The following is a 23,578-nucleotide window of genomic DNA, read 5'->3' as shown; positions in this document are numbered from 1 at the left end:
TGGCTTCCTATAAGACTCAGTTCAAGGGCTCCTACTTCCTGCAGGAGTTTCTCCCAGCTGCTAGTACCATCTACTCTGTAATTATTTTGTATTTTTAGATTTGTATATAAGTTGTTTCTCTCTTGAGAATATAAGCTCCATGATGGCAGGAACTGGTTTTTTCCTTTTTTTTTTTCTTTCTATCCCTTGGGCTCAGAAGAATGTTTAGAACATACTGTTAATACTTATTGATTGATGGATTGTTCTTTCATCTGAGTATAGACAAGTCTGGGCTCTACAATTTGAAAAACTAGAAATAAATCAAAGGTCTCACTAGATAAAACAGAGGCGGAAACATTAGACTTACCCTTCAATTAATATGTTGTTAAGCAGGCTTAATTTGGACTTTAATCTATAACTGTTAGTAAGCCCCCAAACTCCAGAAATCCTCAGTGTGGAGCTTAGAAATAGGATAAAATACAATAAATGAGTCTGCAATGTAATATAGCAGTGAACATTAACAGGCTTTGAGCTTTTATTTTTACTTTTTTCAGAATGACTAATCAGGGATGGAGGTAATCAAGATGAGTTATTTCTAACTAAACAGAATTCTCCAACAATTCTATTCATAAGCCACCTTTATGCTCCTAATTTTTAACCAACAGTTTTTTAGCAGCACCAGATGAGAACAAGGCATAAATGCACAATTTCAACTAGTAATACAATTAGAAATATTTTTTGTTTGGTTATTTGGAAATCTTCACACTTTTATTCTTATCTCAACAAATATTAGGATGATCTGGAAAATACACAAAAAAATGACAAATAAAATTAATTACCTAAAAGCAGAGTCACAGTAGTAAATGTCAGTTGGTTGTGACCAGACTTAAATCCTTAGTTTGCTTAGCACTGGTCAAATCAGTATAGAAATATCTAAAAAGGAAAAGCAAAATACTATGAATACAATTATGAAGTAAAACCAAAATAATACAAAGAAATTGATAGAATTTTTTTTCTTTTTACGTTTCACTAGAAATGTAAAACTGAAAATCATCACAACTAATCTTGCTTAGTAGCTATTTATATTTATTAGTTTTAATTTTAAAAGTAGTAATGCTATTTTAGCTATTTTCTGTAAGTCCCTACCAATGCTTGTCTTTTTTATTCCCATTTACTTTTTCCTCATATAACTGAAATTATATCACTTTTCTAGTTCTGTTTTTTCATTTTTTATTACTTCATAAAGTTTCCAGATTTGTTTTCCTTCTTATAGAAATTGTACTTAAAAATTCAGTTACATTAAGATACCATTGTTTAATCTTGTCCTTTTTGCTGAAAATTTAAGTTACTTTTCTCCTTCACCTAATAAAAATTACAATAATAGTATTTATATAGAGCTTACTAAGTGCCAGGCACTGTACTAAGCACTTTATAATTATTATCTCACTTGGGAGGGGTGTTGAGGAAATAGAAGCAGACAGAGGTTAAGTGACTTGCTAGTGTATGTCTGTGACGGATTTGAACTTAAGACTTTCGGTTTCCAGGCCTAGCGATCCTGTGCCCCTATTTCTACCTAAATACATATCATTCGAATATCAAACTCAAACTATTAACATTATAAGATATGTAGACAAATATATTTTTAAAGTTTTTTTTTAATGAAATCCCATGGCAAAAAAATCCCTAAATGGAATAGTTGAGAAAAAAGTTTTCCTCAACATACCTAAAACAACATTTAGAGTCAATGTTGTTTTAGGTATGTTGAGGAAAACATACAAAATATGAAATGTAGAAACATTAGAAGCATTTCCACTAAGAATAAGTAAGGCCCTACATATTCTTACCACTTTTATTTAACATGGTTTTAGAAATACCAGCCCTTATGATAAAATAAAAATATATTAGAGGATTCTATATTGAAAATTTTTAAAATCAAAATATTATGTTCTTATATCATAAGAATGTGTTTAAATACTTAAAGGAAAAGTTAAATAAGTGATAGGGAGCAATAGACTATATAACTATAATAAAGGGTAAGCTCAATTTATCCCCTGTCAGATCTGGAAAAATTTAACCAAAAATAAAATAAAGGGCCTGAATAGAGTTTTAGAAAAGTTAAGTATAATATGTCTCTCAAGAATACTGAATAAGGAGCATATTTGTTTCTCAAATATGCATGGCACCTTCACAAAAATTAACCATATATTTAGGACATAAAATCTTGCAAACAAATGTAGAAGTAGAAATATTAAATGCATTGTTTTAAAAATTATAATACAAAGATTAAAAATTAAATGGTGACTATATAATTTAATCCTAAAGAAGGATACATCAAAGAACAAATAATAAAAACTACTTCATTAAAGATATTGGTAACAAAAGAGGCAACCTACAAAAATTGTAGGGATGTAGCCAAAGCAGTACTTAAGGAAATTATGTATCTCTAAACAATTTCATCAATAAGAGAGAAAGAACAGATCAACTAAATGGGGCATGTTACTTAAAAACTAGGAAAATCAATAAAGTAAAAACCCCAATTAAACACCAATCCTGAAAACAAAAGATTAACAAAACTGAAAGCAAAAACAAAGTGAATAAATAAAACTGTAAGTTATTAGAGGAAAGAGGAGCCAAGGGATTATAGATAAGCCATGGGCTAATTCAATTTAAAAGAGAAAAAAAAAAGAAGAAGAAAACCAAATTGCCAATACCAAAAATGAAAAAAGGATAATTCAATCAATAAAGAAGGAAGAAAAAATACATCTTTGGGAGTAAATTTGCCAACCTATGTGCCAATTAAACTGACAATCTAAATGAAAGAGAGTAATATTTATAAAATTATAAAATGCCCAGTTTAACAGAATACAAACACCCACTTAAATAATTCTCTCTTAAAAAAAAGAAATTGAAAAAGACATAAGTGAACTCCCAAAATAAAAAATCCCGAGACCAGATAGATTCACAAGCAAATTCTAACAAATATTTAAAGAACAATTAATTCTAGTAATAGATAAACTGTTAGAAAAAATAACAAAAGAAGTCCTGACAAATTCCTTTTATGATACAAATAGGATTTTGATACTCAAATCAGGGAGAGTCAAAACAGAGAAGGGAAAAACCAAAACAAACTACAGGCCAATATCTCTTATGAATACTGATGCAAAAAAGTTTAAGTAAACCTTTGGCAAGAAAATAAAATATCAGCATCATTAAAGATTAAATACTATTACCAGGCTGAATTTATGCCAGGAATTCAGGGCTGGTATTAGCAAAACTGTACACATAATGGAAATATTAATAACAAAACCAAAAAATAATAAGATCATAGCAATCAATGTTGAAAAAGATTCTGAAAAGATACAATACCTATTCCTGTTTTTAAAAAACAAAAAATAAAGCATAGGAATAAAGAGTTTTTCCTTACTTTAATGAGTATTATCTATCTAAATGCAAGAGCCAGCATTATATGCAATGGAGATAAGCTGGAGATTTTTCCAATAAAATTAGGGCAAAGAAAAATGTCCATTAGCAATCATTACTATAATGCTAGAAATGCTATTTGAAGCAATAAGAAAAAGAAATTGAAGGAATAAGAAAAGGCAAAGAGGAAAAAAATGAAGATTTTTTGCAGATGATTATGATGATTTACAGAATCCTATACCATCATCTAAAAAATTGAAAAAATTATCAACTTTAGCAAACCTGCAGAACACCTATAAATCCACACAATCATCAGCATTTCTGTATATTACCAATGAAATCAGCAGGAAGAGAAAGAGGGAGAAATCGATTGACTAATACTGAGCTTGAAATCTATGAAAACTTCCAGATCTTTTTGCACGTAAAAAATATTGTTCTATTCATTCTCCTAATTTTATATTTCTTTAGGTTTTTTTTTTTTTTAACCAGAAAACCATTTAATAAATGTAAAAGCATTTATTAAGGACTATGTACTAAGCACAATGTAATGCACTAGGGATACAAAAACAAAATTCAAAATTGATCCTTGTAAGAAACTTAAATTCTAATAAAGATGAAAATACATATGGGTAGAGTAGTAGCCAGGTTATCATCTTAGTGAAACTGGCCATATTTCTAACTTGTTGAGATAATTTGGGATACTGACTCTTAATTAATGTGTTAATTGTCCCTGCCAGATCTTTATCATCTTCAAATGTGACAAGCATATAATCTATGCTTTTATACAAGTCATGACCCACAACAGAATCAAGGAAAAATCCATAACACATTCCAATAGGGACTCTATTCAAATTGACATTAACATTAATTACCACCTTTGGATCTAGTTAAATAAGTTCAAGTCGTCTGGCCCAGCTCAGCTAACCTGGGCATTCTTAACCTGAGAATCACAGTTATCCATGGAAAAATTTCTAGAGATCCATGATACTATGATCTGTTTTGTCTTTTAAAAATTTTATTGGTATTTTGTAAAACTTAATTTTATTGTATTAGATTTGAATCAGAACTCTAACCTGGATCTTTCTGGATCTTCATTCTGTTGTCTGTATCACTTCTAGGTTTGCACAATGCACAAAAGAAATATCCATCTCTTAGAGGTTATCTATACCTCATCATTCATGTCATATATAAAGAACTAAAGACATATTCCCATGGCACATCTTCACTACTACCATCACTTCAGATTTACTTTAGTACTGAAATGAAAGTAAGTCCATCAAGTGGATATTTTCGACAAAGAGAAGCTCTAACTCAATTTCAATTTATCAATGATGGACAGAAGCAGCTACACCCAAAGAAAGAACACTGAGAAATGAGTGTAAACTGTTTTCATTTTTGTTTTTCTTCCTAGGTTATTTTTACTTCCTGAATCCAATTCTTCCTGTGCAACAAGAGAACTGTTTGGTTCTGTACACATACATTGTATCTAGGATATACTATAACATATTTAACATGTGTAAGACTCCCTGCCATCTTAGGAGGGGATGGAGGAAAGGAAGGGAAAAATTGGAACAGAAGTGAGTGCAAGGGATAATGTTGTAAAAAATTACCCATGAATATGTATTGTCAATAAAAAGTTATAATAATAATTAAAAAAACAAAGTCCATCAATGTGAATGTTCTCTTCAAAAGCACAGGCTGTAACCCAACTATGTCTCTTCATCCTATGTGACTCCTCACCATGTTGCTCTTTCAGAAATCCTCTCCAGAAGTTTACTTAATATTTTAGGGACAAATCTCTAAATTTAGATATCTGGATCTAAATCTTTTCATTAGTATATATGATAACAATGGAAAATATGAGCATTCTATTGTTTGCACTTGAGTACTTATGCATACCCACTTCTTTTTTTGGTTATACATCTCTCTGCTGATGTCCTTTGCATTGTTTCTTTTGCATAATTATTTTTTGGTCTGAGCAATTAGAAACATAAAATGTGTATATGTCTATACACACACTCAAACATATATCAATGGATAAATAAGAAGTAATTTCATAGGAAAAGCACTAGCATCTGAGTGGGGGAAAAGTGATTGTACAGGAATAGATTCCAAAAGAAGGGATGGACTTCAAGGAAGCCAGTTGCAGCGATTTCTGATTCTTGAGGTCCTAATATTCCCACTTTTTATATTGCTTATTGTTCAAAAAAAAAACTATTCCATAAAACAAGAATTATTAGAGCTACAATTCTTTCTTCTAAGTTCTATTGATACTCAATTGGATTCATGTGGTCACAGAACTATTGATCTAGAACATGGAGGAAACTTATAGGTCATCTAGTCTAACCTCTTCATTTTACATATTAAGAAGTTAAATCCAGAGAACTGAAAATTCTTAAAGTCACATTGTAAGTAGCAGAGCTGGGATTTGACTTTTGGACTCCAAATTCAGCACTCTTTCAAATGTACTATGGTACCTCATTCAAATAATGGTTAACTGGTACTGTGGTAATTTTACCTGTTTGTTAAAAGAATTCATCTCTCGTAAAAAAAAAAAAAAAAAAAAAAAGAATTCATCTCTCGTAACTATTAATTTAAGAAGCTTGTCATGGAAAGTTCACTTGAAGAATCTTATTTTTTCCTCCAAATTAATAACTCGTAATCTATGCAAAGTTCAGATAGGACAATTTCTTATCTTTACAAGATTAAAAAAAAACAGGGATCAGGATGTCTCAAAAATTTTATAATACACAGTCTTTTATTTTCAGAGTACCATTTTAAATACTTATTACCAGGAAAATGAATTTTTTTACTTGATAATTATTGGTGGTCTATTTGAATTTCTGTTTATTAAATACAAGAAGATCCTGATTTTAACATATGTGACTCATAAAATTTTCTAACATATAGCTATATCAGTCTGGAAGATGAAAAAAACCAATTGTCTTTACCTTCTTATTTTCCACAGATTATAGGCCTGGCTAGGAATTCCCTCTAATGCAATAAAATGTTTACCTATAAAACATAAATATAACTTTCATAAATGTGACTTAAAATGAGTAAGACTGTTATAACAACAAATGTCATTGATTTGATTCATTTTTATCAGGAAAGGGAAGGGAGAAATAATGAAGGGTTCTTTTTATTTTTCAGTTTTGTTTTTCCTTTTAATATTTTCTTTTAAAAGCTATCCAGCTATCTTTTTTTAAATGCTGAAATTAAGGGGTGAGAAAGAAATGTACTGGGAGAAAGGGAAAGGGAGAAGTGGGATGGTGCAAATTATCTGTCATAAAAAAAGAGACAAGAAACAACTTTTACAGTGGCAAGGAAGAGGCAGAGAAGAGGGAAAGTGAGTGAAACCTTACTCTCATCAGAACTGGCTCAAAGAAGAAATTACATACTCAATATGGGAATAGAAATCTAGCTTACCCTGCAGAAAAATATAAGGGGAATGAGGTATGGGAAAGGGGAGGAATGGGCAACACCAAAATACTTTTGAGAAGGGACAGGGTGAAAGGTGAGAAAACAAATGGGGGGAAATACAGTTAGCAATAGTAATTGTAAAAAAGACGTTTGAAGTAAGTTTCTCTGATAAAGTTTCATTTCTCAAACAGAGGAAACTGAGTCAAATTTATAAAAAATAAGAGCCATACCCCAATTGATAAATGATCAAAAGATATGATCTATGCCCCAAAGTCCATAAATTCATGCACATCCTTTGACCCAACAACATCACTACTAGGCATAAATTCAACAGAGATTTAAAAAAAGGAAATTGACCTAAATGTACAAAAAATATTCATAGCAGCTCTCTTCTCAAGGAAAAAAAAAAGGAAATTGAGTAATGCCCATCAATTGGGGAATAGCTCAAAAAACTGTAGTACGTGTTTATAATGGAGTATTATTGTTCTATGGGAAATGATGAGCAGGATACTCTTAGAAAAAGAACCACCACCACCACCTAGTCATCCTCCATGAACTCAAGCAAAATGAAATATACTGTATACCAAATAACAGCAATATTCTGGGATGAATAGCTATAAATGACTTGGCTATTCTTAGTAGTAACTACTATACCATAACTACTATAAAGGACTATATATATATATATCTTATCTTAATTTTTCTTGAAGGTTTTTATTTTCATTAGGATGGGCGACATATGTTTCTTTCACAACTTGACTTTTATAGAAATGTTTTGCATAACAAGAAAACTGTTCGGTTCTGCAAACGTATATTGTATCTAGGATATACTGCAACATATCCAACATATAAAGGACTGCTTGCCATCTAGGGGAGGGGGTAGAGGGAGGGAGGGGGAAAAAAATCAGAACAGAAACGAGTGCAAGGGATAATGTTGTAAAAAAAATTACCCTGGCATGGATTCTGTCAATATAAAGTAATTATTAAATAAAAATTTAAAAAAATGTTTTGCATAACTTCATGTGTGATTTCTTAGATATTTTTTATTACTAAAGTTTTTGTTTTGTTTTCAAAACATATGCACAGAAAATTTTCAATATTCACCCCTGCAAAACCTTGTATCCCAAGTTTTTTCCATCCTTTTCCCCAGCCATTCCCCTAGACCACAAGTAATCCAATGTAAGTTAAACATGCAATTCCTCTATAAATATTTCCACAATTAGTATGTTGCAGAAGATCAATCAGATCAAAAGGAAAAAATGAGAAATAAAATAAAATGCAAGCAAATAACCAGAAAAAAAGTGAAAATGCTATGTTGTGAAACACACTCAGTTCCCACACAGTTCTCTCTCTGGGTATAGATGGCTCTCTTTATCACCGAACAACTGGAACTGCCCTGAATTGTATCATTGTTAAAAAGAGCCATGTCCATCAGAATTGATCATCATATAATCTTGCAGTTGCCAATATGTACAGTGTTCTCTTGGTTCGGCTTACTTCACTTAGCATCAGTTCACATAAGGTTTTCCAAGACTTTCCAAAATCATCCTGCTCATCGTTTCTTATAGAACAATAATATTCCATAACATTGCTGTACCATAACTTATTCAGCCATTCTCCAACTGATGGGCATCCACTCAAGTTTCCAGTTCCTTGCCACCACAAAAAAGGGTTGCCACAAACATTTTTGCACATGTAGGTCTTTTCCTCTTTTTATGATCTCCTTGTGAAAAAGGTTCAGTGGAGGCACTGATAGATCAAAAGGTATGCAGAGTTTGATAGCCCTTTGGGCATAGTTCCAAATTGCTCTCCAGAATGGTTGAATCAGTTCACAAGTCTACCAACAATGTTTTATTGTCCCAGTTTTTCCAAATCCTCTGCAACATTTATAACATAGTATTTTCACCTTTTTTGTTGCTTATTTTTGCTTGCTTGTTTTTCTCTCATTTTTTACCCTTTTTGATCTGGTTTTTCTTGTGCAGTTATGATAAATATGGAAATATGTTTAGAAGAACTGCACATGTTTAACCTATATTGGATTACTTAATATCTAAGGGCAAGTGGTAAGGGGAAGGGAGAAAAATTTGGAACACAACGCATTTTGCAAGGATCAATGTTAAAAACTATCTTTCCATGTATTTTGAAAATAAAGCTATTATTTAAAAAAAATTTTAAAAAGAAAAATAAGCAGGCTGAATTCAAAAAAGTCTGGAAAGACTTATATGAACTGACGCTGAGGGAAGTAAGCAGAACACTGGTACACAGTAACAAGATTATGTGATGATCAACTGTAATGGGCTTGACTTCTCAACAATGCAGTGATTCAAGACAATTCCATAGAGTTGTGATGGGAAAGTGCCATCTGCATCCAGAGAGAGAACTATGGAAACTGAATGTGGATTGAAACATAGCATTTTCACTTTGTTTGTTGTTTTTACTTTCTCTTGTTTTGTTTTTTTCTTTTTTTTGCCCTGATTTTTCTTGCACAACAGGACAAATATGGAAATATATTGAAAAGGACTGAATGTTTACCCTCTATCAAATTGCTTGCTGTCTTGGGGAAGGGAGAGAGAAAAGAAAAAGGGGGAAAAGTTTGGAATAAAAGTCTTAAAAAAAGAATGATGAAAATTATCTTTACATATATTTGGAAAATTAAAATACTATTGAAAGGAAAAAAAGGGATAAAATATATCAATCAATAAACATTTATCAATCACTTACTTTGGATTAGGCTTAGGGATCAAAAGCCAAAAAAATTAAACAATACTGATCTTAAGAAGCTTATATTTTATTGGAGAAAAAAATAAAATATAAATATACATAAAAATAAAATAAATACAAGGCAATTAGATAGAGTAAGCAAAGAAATGAGAAGAGGTATGGAAAGGTTTTCCACAGAGGATGGTGCTTGAATTAAATCTTGAAAGGAAGAAGGGAATTTTATAAGGTTCAAATAAGGAGAAAATTCATTTCCAAGGCTGTCAGATTGACCAGTGAGAAGACACAGGATGAGAGATGGAGTGTCCTGGGTCAAGAACAGAAAGTTGAATAGTACTGCTGGACCTGAATTCAAATGTAAACCCAAACATTTACTGTGTGACCCTGGGCAAGTCACTTAAGTCCAAATCCCCCCTCCCCCCAAAAAAACAAAAACCCACAGATTGGAATTTGATTTTTAAGAGCTCTAAAAGCCAAAAGAATTTATATTTGAATACAGAAGAGAAAGTGAACCACTGGAGTGCATTGAGTTGGAGAGTCAAATGGTCAAATTATGCTTCAGGACAATTACTTTGACAGCAGTTTGGGGGATGCATTAGAATGAGAAGAAATTCAAGGCAGTATAGACAAGAGGTAATGAAGTCTTAACCTAAAGTAGTGGCTGTGACAGCAGAGGAATCAAATTCAAGAAATATCCAGCAGTAAAAAACAACAAAAGGGGGCAGCTAGTTGGTGTAGTGGATAGAGCACCAGCCCTGAAGTCAAAAGGACCTGAGTTCAAATTTGTTCTCAGATACTTAATACTTCCTAGCTGTGTGACCCTGGGACAAGTCACTTAACCCCAATTGCCTGAGCAAAAACAACAACAAAAGACAGCAATTGATTGGATATGTGGAGATTAGGGAGAATAAAAAATCAAAGATAACTCCAAGATTGCAAACCTGAATGACTGAAAGAATGTAGTCTGAGGCAGAAATAGTTAATATGAGATATTTATAGGAGATTATTCTTGAAAATTATTCTTAAACAATTGAAGTATTCTCTGTAATTAAACATAGTCTCATTTGAAAGACAATGAAATTTCTTTATTCCTTTTCTAATCGAGGAACTTGCTGATTAAAGAATTTTCACCAATATTTCCTTTATTTATGCTTTGAGTAAAGGAAACTATGTGAGTACAACTATTAAGGTTGAGGATATGATCAAATAAAACTATATCATCACAATAAAGAGAGGAATAGAGATAAAAACAATCTGTGATTTTATTGGTATATATAAAACTCCCAGGTTAAGGGATCTCCCTCTACCAAAATAGACTGGCACAATCTCTATAATTCAAGAGTCATAAGGAATTACTTAGCACAGAGCATTATGAGGGAACAAAATGACAGGATCATATAGCTAAGTAGTGTTATAATCCATGTTAATGAGTTCAAATCCATGTTTTTAGTTCAAATATAGATTCAGATTATTATTAGCTGTGTAATCCTGGGTTAGTCACTTAACTTGTTTTACCTCAGTTTCCTCAGGTTAGGGATTAAGGGTTGTGAGGATCAAACCATATAATATTTGTATATCACTTAAGCACAGTTTTTGGCACATAGTAGGTATTACATAAATGTGCACTGCTGCTATTACTAATATTCTTTTTGTGTAGTGATGAAGAAGGAAAATAATTAAAAGAAGTGAGCTTCTAGATAAAAGTCTGGAATAAGGAAGGAGCAAATTTCAGATATGAGGGATAGCTCATAGCAATCAATCAGCATTTATTAAGCATCTACAAATCAGCAACTGGGCTAGGCAAAGAGGATACAAAAAAAGTGAGACATGCCCATAGGGAGCTTAATTTTGATGAGTTGGGAGGGTGGGGAGAATACAACCTATTGACAATTTAGTAAATAGACGACTAGTATAAAATAAATACATTGTCAAGGGGATGGAGACCATTTCCTGGGAGACATAATGAAAGATCTTTTAAAGGACAGCACTTGAGCTATGTGAATTAAAGACTGCAAGAAAGGGGAGGGCATTCCAGACACAGTAATAGGAAGTTAGGCTTATTTGGGATACAGTATAGAATATATGAGGGAGAAGGTTTGGCTAATGTGTGATCACCCAGGAAGGAGGCTAGACATTGTACTCTTGTACATTATATTAATGAATGGATGGTGAAGAAATTAATTGGTTTGCCATTCTGGGAAGCTGTTAGAATCCTAGTGTTAACTCAATGGAATTGATAGAAACAATGCTTATGTAATTGGTTCACACATTAGAGCTCACATCTTTAAGAGAGTTTACACATTAGCTCACACATTAGAGTTCACAAGTTGGGAGATTTCAGGATTCAGTATGAGAGTTTATACCTCCCACAATCCCATTTTCTCAGAAGAGAAGTCAACCTTTGGGTTCACACCTTTAAAAGATCATATATAAGAAGTTCTCAGTCTCAGCAAGGGTCAGTTGGAGATATTGAGAGCCACAAGTCAGTGAAGAGACTTGAAGAGATTGAGAAGTGAGAAGTCAGTGGAGGAGATCAAGAAGCCAGGAACTGGAGTTGAGCTAGAGGCAGAAGCTGAAAGAGCTAAAAGACAAGCTGCAAGAACTCTTGGAACCAAGGAAGAGATAGACCTCTAAGAAAACTAACTGGGCTATTTTAGAAGAGACAATAAAAGATTGGATTTTAACTCCTGGCTGTATTTGAGGTGATTATTGATCTGTACTGAAACTAAGGTGCCTCCAGAAAACCTCCCCAAGAAACCTGCTCTCCCAGAGAACCATCATATATTATACAAAAGAAGAGAACACCACAGGAAGCCATTTAGAAATATGCCTCCAAAACTATTTATACAGAGATAAATTACTAGGCTAATATCACACCGACCTTCATTCTCCCCTCCCCCTCAAAAAAATCTCTTTTTGTAGTAATAAAGAACTAGAAATTAAAAGGATGATCATGAAATTATGGTATGAGAGTAAAATTGAACAAGACTGTGCTATAAGAAATGAGGAAAGGGACAGGTTCAGTGAAATCTAGGAAGACTCAAACTGTTGCGGAATAAAGTTAGCAAAACTAGGAAAACAACTTATACATTTTAAAGTCAACTTTGAATTCTAATCAATGAGAGGCAAGGAAGGGAATAAGCCACTACTATTTACGAGGTACTATGCTAAGCACTTTACAAATTTACTCATTTAATGTACACAATGACCAACTAAGAGTCCAATGGCCCAATGATGAGGAATGCTAAATACTTTCCAACAGAGAAGTTCATAAACTCAAGTTGCTGAATGAGACCATGATTAAGGTAGAATTTTGTTTTGCTTGACTTCCATGTTGTTGAAAACATTTTCACTTTTATTTTTCCTAGGGGGTTGGACAGGAAAGAAAAACTAAATGAAAACAATCAAAAAAAGTTTTAATCTGGTTTCAGATTTTGAAGGGTTTTGAATGCTAAGTAGTTGATTTTTATATTATCCTAAAGATAATGAAGAGCCACTAAATTTGGTCGCTTTATGGGGAAAGACTTGATTTCATGAGATTAGGAGGTTACTGCCATAGTCGAGAGTTTGGCTTAATGTCATCGTGGCATATACTGAAAATACAGAATCAAAATTTGACTATGAAAGGAGACTGAGAGCTAAAAAGCTCAGAATGACTTCTAGGTTACAAACCTAAGTGCCTTCCTTCTATAGAACTAGGGAGAACATAGAGAAGAGTAAGAGTAGGAAGAAACTTTATGAATTCCATTTTGCATGTGATGAGTTTCAGATGCCTATAGTTCATCCAAGTAGAGATCACATCTCACAGGCAACTGGAGATGTGAAAATGGCACTCAGGACAGAGTTAAGGATTGGATATATGCAGATATGGAACCCACTTGCAGGAGTAGAGGCAGCAAACAGCACATTAAGTTTGGAAAACAGCTAAAGTCTAAGTAATCTACAGCATTAAAAGATGAAAAACAAAATGTGAAAGAAGTCCTGGAAAGATTTGCACGAACAGATATTGAGCAAAACAAGCAGAACCAGGAATACATTGTACACAATAACAGCAAGAATGTACAATAATCAACTATGAAAGACTTGGTTCTTCTCAATGGTTCAGTAATCCAAGGCAATCCCAATAGACTTTGGATAGAAAATGTCATCTGCATCCGGAAAAAGAACTATAGAGATTAAATGTAAATCAACACATGCTATGTTCACTTCTTTTTTCTGTGTTTTTTTTTTTTCTCTCCCATGATTTTTCCCTTTTGTTTTGATTTTTCTTTCCTTACATGATTCATAAAGCAATGTATATTAAAAATAATTTTTAAAAAAGGACTACAGACTGAGCACTTTGAGGAAACTCATATAAAGGGGATGGGAGACAAATAATGATACAGGACAGATCAATCAGAAAGGTAGGATAAAAACTAGGAAGGAGAAATGTCCTGGTAGCCAAGGAAAGGAAGAGTGTCTAGGGAAGATGAAGGTGGTTAATTAGCCACATTAAAAGCTGTAGAATAGTCTGAACTTTATTCCAATAGCCATAAACATATGGTTAGCCATAAACAAGGATCCCTCCACTTCCTTCCATGTTCTCCTGACCTCCCAATCAGCTGATATCTGCTTCCACATAGAGAGCTAAATGAAAGAAAACTAGAATTTGAGGAACTTGCCCTGAGATTATGGATTATCCACCCAACTCGAATAACTAGCCTGCATAAAAAGAAATCGTACTGTTACCAAGGTGAAGGGGAGGTATGGGAAGACACATGCTCAAGGTATTAACAAGTCAGAGCAGAAGGACTCTTAAGTACAAGCATCTAAGACTCTCAGAACAGAGGGAGGGGCTCCAACATGTCCAGACAGAAAAAAATAAAGGCAGGCAGCCAAGAGAAAGCTCAAAAGGAAGAAGTTATATTTATTTTAAATAGCTGGTTCCAAAACTTGGTGACTGGGGGAAAAATTGTGATACATTAAAAGTTCTCTTATATTCCCCAGTATCTGCAGAAATAGATTTTTAGTAGCCTTGCCAATTTGTCCTTCCCAGGGGGAGTAGGAAAAATATCTAGTGGAAAGAGACCAGGACAGTCCAGAGATAATATGATTTTATTGAATTAGGGACTGCAGATACTAAGATAAAAATAAAACAGTCCCTGACTTCAAAAATTTTATATTATTACATAGAGGAAGCAGTGTGTGTGTTATTGTGTTATATACACATACACACACACATATAAAATAAAAGATATTAGAGGATTTTTAAAAAGGGTCTCATGCAGACGATAACACCTGACCTGGGCTTTGAAACAAACTAGGAATTTAAAAAGGTAGAAGAGGTAAAGAATTAAAGGAATGTATAGCACCTTGGGCAGCCTATGCAAAGACAGAAGACAAAGTGAGCTATTTGATTAATAACAAGACTAGTTTGTTTAGATGTCAAAGTAAAAGAAGAGAAGTAATGCATAATAAAGCCAAAAAATATATAATAAAACCTGGTTATTATGGGCTTTAACTGCCAACCAGCAGAGTATGATTTGATCCTAGAAATAAGAGGGAACTATCAGAGTTTGCTAACCAGCATAAATGACATTGGACATCAGTTTTAGGAATATGACTTTGGCAACTATATGGAAGATAGACTGGAGAAGAAAGAGACTTGAGAAAAGGTGAACAAGTAGGAGGCTATTATAAAAGTCTAAAGCAGAGTCATTTGGGTAAAAAGAAGGGGAGATATATAGGTTATAGAAATAGCTATAAAAGCTAAGAGGTGGTTGAGTCAAGCATTCCACTCCACTTTAACAAGATTCTATACCCTGGTACCTTTATCAGTGAAAAAAATATTTCAACTCAAATCAAAAGCATTACACTAATGTGTGTTCAGTAGGTTTTTTAATAAATTATAAGTCAATTTGGAACTCAATTTAATTTTCATGTCTAACAATTTTTTTTTTGTTCCTTTCAGTTTTATTTCTGTGCTTTGTTTTTATATTAAACACACTTAGAGAATATTCCCACTGAGTGAGAGACCTCTTGCAACTGAACAAAACAGCTAAGTAAAACTAATAATACAATGCATGTCTAACAATTTAGAGTGAAGAGCAGTTCTAGTCAAGTTCCTGAGAAAGAATTACTTGAAAGAAAGGGGAATGTCATTGTGACATGAGGTGAAAGAAAGAATGTCATAGCTCTCCAACCTGCCTGGACAGGTTGTGAACCTGCCTTCCAGGACAACTTTGTGAATTTTAAAGGATCAGATAATCTGGACTTCTCATTAGCATTTTGATGGCCTCCCTAGGAATAGTGGCAACTGGAGGTAGTGTCTACATTGGAAGAGGACAAACTAAATATTTTATAACTATCCTAAAACTTCAGGACTCAACAAGTAGCCCAACAGGAAGCTACTTCATGACTAACAGGAATATCTCAAGGACTCTAGCAAAAGGATTTCCAGGAACTATGACTTAACTCTTTTTACCATATGTACGCTAATCTAATGCTCAATTTTCCCTGGACTCTATATATTCTTGAGAGAACTGGTTTTTACAAACTTTTGAGAAGATGAATAACAGCAACAGTTCTTTCTTACTACACTATTCTCAGTCAATTAAACATTTATTAATTACCTAATAAAATATTTCTTTAAAAAGCTAATTAAGACTGGTTAGCTAATTGATATCAGTTACTAATCAAAAAGAGAAGCATACTGGTGAGGATTTGCTTCTGTATAATTAGAAAACCATCCCTTCAATCTCCAAATACCCTAAGAATTCTCAAGGGAGAAGCAGCCATTCTCTGGGGACCTATCCATCCAGGGGAAATGGGAATTGGGAATGTAGTTCCACAGAATGTTACACAGCAAGATTTGGTAACTGTCTGAATAAGAAAGATGAATGAGAAAGAGTGAAGAATTGAAGATGACTCTGAGGTTATAAACCTGAGTAACATGGCCAGAGATAATAATTAAAGGTCATGAAGTGTCAGAATATAGTGAAACAAAGGAAAGAAGGGCTCCCACTCTTTGAGTGGTACACAGGTGGTGGGAAATAGGTATAGTGATCCAGCAAAGGACAATGAGAAGGACAGGCAGAAGGAGAACCAAGAAAGAATATTGTCATAGAATCCTAGAAAAAACATCTAGCAAGAGAAGAGTATATGGACAGTAGCAAATGGTGCCTGGAAGGCAAAATGAATTAGGACTGAGAAAAAGCAATCAGATTTGGTAATTATGAGATCACTGATAACTTTGGAGGGAAAGATTTCAGTTGAGGTGAGGTGAGAAACCAGAATGCAAATAGTTGAGAAGTAAAGCAGAAGAGAGGAAGTGGAGGCAGCACACAGCAGAGAGCTTTTTCCAGGAATCTGGCTAAAGGAAGAAGAGATGTGGGATCATACAATGAAAAATATAAGATAATATTTTATAAGGCCCAAGAAAAGCTCTCACCTTCAGATGTGGAATATCCACCACTAGAGAAAGGACAAAAGTCAAGGAAAGTGAGTAGAGGAAGCCAGAGACTTCAGTTTTGCAGAAAACCAGTTCTGTTTACTTTCAAATGTGTGAAAGCAAACAGAAAGGATTGTGTTCAGCTGTAGCCTGGTATTAGCATTTACAAGTATTAATTACCAAAAGAAACCTAAGTAACAGTAATAATGAATTTCTGATGATAGAAGAATCATACTATAAGATTGATTGCTTCAGGGAAAAAAAATCAGTGGATTGGAATAATCTTAATTAAAAATAAAAAACAATGCCTTTTTATTGTGACTATTATTCTTTCATTTCCAGTTACTTGAAAGAAAATTGTTAACTATTTAACCAGAATATTTTCATTCCATTTACAAGAAATATAATATACAATAACTATTTATAAATATATTTTCAATGCTTTTCTAACAACTAATTGAGGTAGGTAGTAAGTACCTACAGATGAGTAAATAGAGAGACAGAATGGTTCAATTTCTTGACATTTAACTTGTATAAAAAAGTAAAAGAACTCTGGATTTGGAATCAGATTGGCATCTGGTTCAAATTCAAACATAAATACTTATTAGTTCCATAGTAGTCAAACATCAAATCATTGAATCTCTCTGTGTCTCAGTTCCCTCATCTGTAAAATAAGGATTATAATATTTATACTACCTACCTCATCAAGCTGGTAGAAAAGTACTCCAGATATTTACAAATCCATAAACATTTATTGTATATTATATTTTATATAAATGAATTATCCTCAATCACATGAATATGAAAAATACTTCAGCCAGCTTCTCTCCAAAACTGTTAATATTAGCCACAATTTCTGAGGAAGATTTTTATAAGGATTCAAAGTGCTTATAGTTTTACAAAGTAAGATGACATAGAAGAAAGGAATAACTGTTATTTGAGAGATAATAAGTTATAGAAGAAGGAACACTAAGGTTAGAGTCAAAAGACCTGGATTTAAGCCCCACAGGACCCTGGGCAAGTCACAACTTCTCTGAATTGATTTCCTCATCTATAAAACAAGACTTGTTTAAAATGAACTTTGCAAAGAGAAAAATAGCCCAATGTAAGCTCTTACTATTAATAAATCATGTAAATTTAAGAACATTCTTAAAACATACTTCTATAGCCTACTAATTCAAATTCTTATCAGGAAGGTAATTTGTGGATTATAAAGTAAATTGTATATACATTTGTTTTGGAAAGAAAGATGAAATAATGAATGTTACATAAGTATTAATATGTATGCGTGCTCCATCCTGCTACTCCTGGGAAGGTTTTAGCCTCATTACTTAATTTAGGGTTATATTTTATCAATTAGCAACTATTCTCAGAAAATGGAGGAAGCCACCTAAGGTTCTCTTTTTTCCAAAGTCAAACAGTAACCAGAAACAAGATCCAAATAGGAGGGAAAAACAAATATATGTATAAAAAACTGCAGGTATGCTCTAAATACACACACACACACACACACACACATACACACACACACACACACACACACACACACACATCCCATTCTGCTCCCTTTCTCCACCCCACCCCCTCATATCATCAACCCAAACTTCTGGTACAAATAAAAACTGACAACCAGATATTATGAAACTCCTCACTGCCTGAATCACTCTTGACCAAAATGCTAAAGGATTTCTCAAAAGGCATACACAAATATTTTCAATGTGGTCTTACAGAGCTTTTAAAAACAAAGAGATTCTTAATAGCACACAACTTGATAAGAGAAACAATTTAGTACAATTAAGAAAACCCAGTATATATGGGGATAGCACCTAGGTTCTAATCCCAACTTTGCCATTTACTAGCAGACTTTTGCAAATCACTGTATCCTTTGTAAACTTCAGTCACTTCACTTGTAAAACAGAAGGGTTGGACTAGATAACTTTTAGGATCCCTTTTACAATTCTAAATTTAAGATCCTATGAACTTTAGTTCTTCTACCTCAGAAATAGCTAAATTGTGCAGTGAAGAGAACACTGGGCCTAGAATCAGGAACAAAGGCTTTAGACACTTAACTAGGCTCACTTAATTTCTTAGGTTTTAGTATGCTCAACTTTTGTAAAAAGTAAATAATGATAGTATCTATCTCAGAGGATTGTTATGATATATGCAGTATCTGGCACATAATAAGTGCTTAATAAAGGTTTATTCCCTCCCTTTCTTCTATCTTCTCAGTTTGAAAGACATCTGTGTTTGGATATAATTTTTGAGATTTTCAAAAACGTTGAGATGAAAATCCTAATTTAAATTTTGATTTTTCCTTACCTGTCACCTTCTCCTCAAACTTCTTATTTGCAGCACCACTCCACTACAGTTATTTTGATTGCTCCTAAATAATCCTTTTCAACAGCCTTTGGACAATGCATCTATTTTAAAAAAATAATTTGTTTCAAAGAATGTTCTCAGAACTACTGATAGTTCATAGACTGGTCTCTTGAAATACTAACATTTATAACATTAATCCTGAAATGAACAATTTTTGTTATGTTATGAAAATCAGTTCAAAACTGAACATTTATCAAACACTTAGAATACACAAGTTACTGTGCCAAATGCCGAGGATAAAAAGCAAAACCAAAACTAGTTTCTTCTCTGATATAGTTTATATTTTACTTGGAGAGATACAAAATGTACATAGATAAGTAAATACAAAGTGGTTCAGAGAAATTTCAAGAGATATCAAGTAATATTAACTAAAGAATTAGGAAAGACCTTATGTAGAAAGGAGCATCTGATTTGTGCTTAGATGTTAGACATTCTGTAAGGCAAAGCTGAGAGGGCAGTGTATTTCAGACATAAAGCCACTTGGGAAAAGGCCCAGAAGCAGAAGATAGAATGTCATGTAATCAGAAAATCCAGCAGAACAAATTTAACTGCAGTGGAGTCCTTATGAAAGACAAATATGAATTAAGCCTGGAAAAGTAGGAGGCAACCACATTGGGGTGGGCTCTAAACATCAAGCTCAGGATTTCATAATTTTTCTAGAGATAATGTAGTTAAGCCTGTGTTTTGGGAATACCAGTTTGGTGGTATTATGGATGCTAGATGGGAGGACAAGGAGGGGAGACCAATTGGAAGACTACTTCAATGGGCTCGGGGAGAGAAGATGATAACCTGAAATAGGGCAGAGATTGTGTGAATGAAGAAACTTTGAAGAAGACTGGATAACACTTATCAACTTACTAGATAAGAATGTTAAGGGAAAAGGAAAAGTTAAGGAAAATTCCAAATAGTTATCTTCATATTGGCAGCTTATCAAAAATTACATAAATTTTCCTTTTACTTCTGGTAGCCTTTACTATGGGCATTCTAATTTAATGATCCCACTTAATTATCCTTCCCCCCCTCCAAAAAAAAGGTGGAATAATCAATTCACAAAACTGTCTGGGGTAGTGTGATAGAGAGGGAGAAAGAGATGGCTTTGGGGTTACAAAATATAAAAATACAAATAAATACAGTTCCTGGACTTAAGAAGCTTAAAACCAAATTAATTCAAGGATTTCAGAAGGATGTAGAAGCATTTCCGTGGATGCATCCATAGTGAACATTTCAAAACTGAGAATGGCAATGGCTTCAGCTATTAAAACGTTAGTCCTATTCATCATCACTCAATGTTTCTCATCTCCATAACTGCTTAACCTAGAGACCATAAATAAAATCTCACTCTATTGCCCCACCTGAGTGCTTTCAGAAATGAGTGGTAAATTACAATATTTAAAATTCCTTCCCAAGCCAAAAAAAGAAGGAGAAGAAGGAGAAGGAGAAGGAGAAGGAGAAGGAGAAGGAGAAGGAGAAGGAGAAGGAGAAGGAGAAGGGAAGGAGAAGGAGAAGGAGAAGGAGAAGGAGAAGGAGAAGGAGAAGGAGAAGGAGAAGGAGAAGGAGAAGAAGAAGAAGAAGAAGAAGAAGAAGAAGAAGAAGAAGAAGAAAGGGACTTTACAAAAAAGTACCTTTCAAATTCCATTAAATATGTAGCTCACCTGACTACTTTAAGAATGCTGTCAAGATGCTAAATGGTCAAAGGATATGAACAGACAATTTTCATATGAAGAAATTGAAACTATTTCGAGTATTATGAAAAGGTGTTCCAAATCACTATTGTTCAGAGAAATACAAACTAAGACAACTCAGATACCACTACACACCTCTCAGATTGGCTAACATGACAGGAAAAGATAGTGACAGTGTTAGAGGGGATGTCAGAAAACTGGGACACTGATACATTGTAGGTGGAATTGTGAACAGATTCAACCATTCTCGAGAGCAATCTGGAATCATGGCCAAAAAATCTGTGCATACCCTTTGATCCAGCAGTGTTTCTACTGGGCTTATACCCCAAAGAGATACTAAAGAAGGGAAAGGCACCTCACCTATATATGCCAAAATGTTAGTGGCAGCCCTCTTTGTAGCCCTCACTGACCAACAGAATGATTTCAGAGAGGCCTGGAGAGACTTACATGAATTGATGTTGACTGAAATGAGCAGAACCAGGAGATCATTATACATGGCAACAACAAGACTATATGATGATCGATTCTGATGGACATGGCTCTCTTCAACAATGAGAGGATTCAAATCAGTTCCAATTGTCCAGTAATGAAGAAAGCCATCTATACCTAGAGAAAGGGCTATGGGAACTGAGTGTGGACCACAACATAGCATTTTCATTCTTTCTTTTATTGTTTGCTTGCATTTTTGTTTTCCTTCTCAGATTTTTTTTCTTTCTTTCTAGATCGGATTTTTCTTGTGCAGCAAGATAGATAACTGTATAAATATGCATACATATATTGTATTTAACATATTTAACCTGTATTGGACTATCTGTCATCTGGGGGGGAGGGGAAAATTTGGAATAGAAGGTTTTGCAAGAGTCAATGTTAAAAAAATTACCCATGCATATGTTTTGTAAATGAAATAAAATTAAATTAAAAAAAAAAAAGAATGCTGCCAAGAAATCCACAAAGTACCTCAAGCTCTTCCAAGTATTCTCATTTAAAAAAAAAAAAAAAAAAAAAGATCCATAATAAAATAAAAACCAAACATGTTTAGCATTTTTTTTGTTATGCTTTTTTTTGTCTGGGGGATGGGATAGGATGGACTTTGATTGAATGTTCATTTGAATCTAAGATGAATTAACTATTTCCTGAAGTCAAGGTGTATTCTTTGCAACATGGAATTTAAAATATACATAAGAAGCTTTACTAAGATTGTACCCAAGCTATGAACAAATCTTTTGTCAATTATAATCTATGTTCAGTCAAAAGCAAGAACTGTAACAGCAGATCCACAGCATAATGTTTGTAGAATATATTAACAGTTTGTAGAAAATATTAACACATTTTTCCAAAGAAAGGATTCTAATCTCACCTTAGGCCAGGGCTTTACTTTAAGATAACATGGAGCAGAAAACAGAGTACTGGCACTGGAGTCAAGGAAACATGCATCCAAATCCTGCCTTTTATGCAAACTAGCAGGGTGACTACTGACTAAAAAACTCTCAATACTCAAGTCAACTCAGACTACATATTACAAAAAATTATTTGCCAGGATTATGTAGTATGAAAACCCCTTTCTCTAATAAAATCACAATTCTGGACCTATCCCTCTGCTTCCTCCCACCCCCAAAGTTTTCCACAGAGAAATTCTTATTCAGAAGATTGAAAGCATATAGCCTAACCCCCCTCATTTTAGAAATGAGAAAATAAATGCAGACGAGATTAAATGACTTGTCTAAGTACTAAGTACTAAAAGTACTAAGTAGCAGAATTGGAGTTGGTTTCTGACTGACTATTATGAGAAAGGCCAAGCTCATTACACGAGCTATATATACTCCATCTGGCAGGAAAAAACCCTCAAAAGGCAATAATTCAAAAAGTTCCTAAATATTAGTTTACATATTTTAAAATGTAAGTTTAAAAAAGTGTTATGTCAATTTAACAGAATGTTGTATATTCAGTCAAAAAAAGCTTCAGTGGAAGCATACAAAGGCAAACTCAATGAAACATGTAAAAAAGTTATATATGCTAACAAAAAAATGAAAAAAGTAGGACCAAAAGAAAAATACACACAATAACTACAACAATGAAAATGGAAAGATAACTAACAGGAAGTTACATTGAGTACCTGAAAAACTAAGATTCTGAAGAACAGATAATGAAATATAACTCCCTCCTCAGGGCAAAAAAGCTGAGCACTATCAAATGCAGGTAACTGGTATTTTTGCTAATATTTTTCTTTATTAGGAGTAAGAATTTGAGGATGGGGGCTTTTTAAGAATTCCAGAAATGATTCTGAGATGGTATAAATAAAAAAGGCATTAGATCTTTTTTTTTTAAAGCCTCTTTTTCATAATTATCTTTCTTTACATCCCTCAAAGTAAAAAAAAGTCCTAAAAATAAAATGTTCCCCCAAAACTTCCACCAGCTATCACCTATCACACCTGCTTTAGAACAATAAAAGTAACTTTTTTTCATTAGTTTTTAGAAAATTAAAGCAGTAGAATCATCTTTGTTAAAGAGATCAAAATTCCTTCCTTAAAATCTCACCTACTTCAAAATC

The 23,578-nt window shown here is 33.4% G+C and overlaps 1 protein-coding gene across 7 annotated transcripts in view; it reads right to left on the bottom strand.

Moving 5' to 3' along the window:
* Positions 1-23,578, bottom strand: part of ANKRD12 (ankyrin repeat domain 12) — a 168,012-nt gene that overhangs the window by 142,264 nt on the left and 2,170 nt on the right. For 3 of the 7 annotated variants that reach the window (XM_051970451.1, XM_051970455.1, XM_051970457.1), the window contains exon 2: positions 819-912. The exons of 2 other annotated variants lie outside the window; for them this stretch is intronic. The gene's annotated coding sequence lies outside the window, so the exon portion shown is untranslated. Of the gene's footprint in view, positions 1-818; positions 913-6,350; positions 6,415-19,288; positions 19,307-23,578 lie in introns of those variants that run through there. 2 more of the 7 variants (XM_051970453.1, XM_051970454.1) reach the window with 2 other exon arrangements.

The sequence above is a fragment of the Antechinus flavipes genome, chromosome 1 (assembly GCF_016432865.1).
Source record: "Antechinus flavipes isolate AdamAnt ecotype Samford, QLD, Australia chromosome 1, AdamAnt_v2, whole genome shotgun sequence".
Taxonomy (NCBI): domain Eukaryota; kingdom Metazoa; phylum Chordata; class Mammalia; order Dasyuromorphia; family Dasyuridae; genus Antechinus; species Antechinus flavipes.
Note: the sequence above shows the minus strand (reverse complement) of the source record. Positions and strands in the feature narration are given on the sequence as shown.